Raw genomic sequence first — 2,379 nt, 5'->3', positions numbered from 1 at the left:
TGTGTGTGTGTGTGTGTGTGTGTGTGTGTGTACATGCCAGTGCTCCCTTTCTGGATCCCAGTACAAAACAGGCCCCACATAGGGAGGAACAGGCAGGAGCTGCCCAGTATGTCAGGATTTCTAATGTCCAGACCAACTCTGTCGGGGAGGTGGGAGCCTCGGCCTGGAAGGCCTGAACATTCCTCAACTCTGGGCTCTGAATGTCATGGACCCTGGGCAGTATCTGCCTGTCTATGTGCCTCAACTTTCCAATTATCCAATGAGGGTGTGATTCAGAATTGCTTAAATGTGAGCTCAGTATAAAGGGAGCCCAGTTCTCTCCACCCTGGGTGGGTTATGACCAGAGGTGTACATCTGTGGTTCCAAATCTGGGTTCCTTTTCAGATAAATACTGGCCAATGCCTGGCTAGGCTGGCAAATGCCCACCATCTCCCACATGCCATCTCTATGTCTGTACACAATTCCACCAGCACAGCCTTTCCTGAGCCCCTAAGGAAACCTGGGTGCACCTAGGACCCCACCTTTGAGGACACAACTGGGTTTATCTCAGGCTCTGCATTCTGACCGTCTGTGATCCTGGGCAAGGCATGCACCTCTGGGGTCACCGGTTCTCTCCTCAGTGACATGGTCTGCACCTTCCTCGTGTGGTGTGAATGTGTGCCCTCCCCTTAAGTGTGGGTGTCAGTAGTGACGTCATAGAAGACGGCAAAGGGATCCAACGCCCATGATTTGGTTACAAAATGTCAGTGCCTAGGGTTTAATCTCCAACATTGATAGGGAACTCATACTACTTAACAAAAGGAAGATAAACAATCCAATCAGAAAATGGGCAAAGGACCTAAATAGACACTTTTCAAAAGAGGACATTCAGAAATCCAAGAGACATATGAAAACATGCTCAAAGTCACTAATCATCTGAGAAGTGCAAATCAAAACAACAATGAGGTACCATCTCACACCTGTCAGAATGTCTATCATCAACAAATCAACAAACAACAAGTGCTGGAGAGGATCGGAGAAAAGGGAACACTCATGCACTGCTGGTGGGAATGCAGGCTGGTGCAGCCACTATGGAAGACAGTATGGAGTTTCCTCAAAAAACTAAAAATGGAACTCCCATTTGACCCTGTGATCCCACTTCTAGGAATATATCCCAAGAAACCAGAAACACCAATCAGAAAGGATATATGCACCCATATGTTCATAGCAGCACAATTCACCATAGCTAAGATCTGGAAACAGCCTAAGTGCCCATCAGTAGATGAATGGATTAGAAAACTGTGGTACATCTACACGATGGAATACTATGCTGCTGTAAAAAAGAAGGAACTCTTACACCACATGATCTCACTCATTTATGGATAATAAAGACCATTATAAACTGATGAACAAAAATAGATCCAGAGGCAGAGAAGCATCAAACAGACTGTCAAACTACAGTGGGAAGGCCGGGGAGGGTTGGGGGGACGGGGGGTAAGAGATCAACCGAAGGACTTGTATGCATGCATATAAGCATAACCAATGGACACAAGACACTGTGGGTAGGGGAGGCCGTGGGAATTTCAAGGGGGGAGAAAGGGGGAGACATATGTAATACTCTTTGTAATACTTTAAGCAATAAAACAAAATTTTAAAAAAACAAACAAACTGGTGTATGTGTTGAGGGTCCAAAGGAAGATTGCAGCTCTGGGAAGAGAAAAGAGCGGGAAAGATACAGAAATGATAAAGATAGTTTATCCACAGAAACTGGTGACTTACTGGATGGTTATGGATGAGGGAGAGCTAGTAGTGTCAAGGTTAAAGAGTAATTTCATTGGTTACTCTGAAAGACCATCATTTAATATTTAAAAGAATTATTATTATACAGTATTTCAAACAGATAAAATAGAAAGATACAATAAAGTTCCTTCCTTATTTATGTCTTTGTACTGTATGTGCATATATTATATTTTTGCTCATGTGTTTTATATTGTACTAGAGGCCCAGTGCATGAATTCACGCATGGGTGGGGTCCAGTTGGCCTGGCCCCAATTGGGTGGATCAGGGCTAAGCCTGTTGGGAGGAGGAGATGGCGAGAGGTTGGCCAGCCTGCCCTGATCGGGTGATCAGAACTAGGCCAGCTGGGGGAAAGGGCCTCAGTCGATTGGCTGGTGGGCCCACCCCCGATTAGGGTTGGGGGGCCGATTGGGGGTGGGGCTGGACATGGGGAGGGGCTGTGGGTGGTGGGCCAGCTTGCCCCACCCCTGAATGAGGTAAGGGGTGTCAAGCAATGGCCAGCAGCCTGGGGAGGGGCCATGGGTGGTTGCCCCTGATGGGGTGGGGGGGCCGATCTGAAGTGGGTCCAGGCAGGAGGAGGGTCTACAGGAGGTTGGCCGGCCA

Source organism: Myotis brandtii, unplaced genomic scaffold, assembly GCF_000412655.1.
Source record: "Myotis brandtii unplaced genomic scaffold, ASM41265v1 scaffold2038, whole genome shotgun sequence".
Lineage (NCBI taxonomy): Eukaryota > Metazoa > Chordata > Mammalia > Chiroptera > Vespertilionidae > Myotis > Myotis brandtii.
This window is presented reverse-complemented; position numbering follows the sequence as displayed.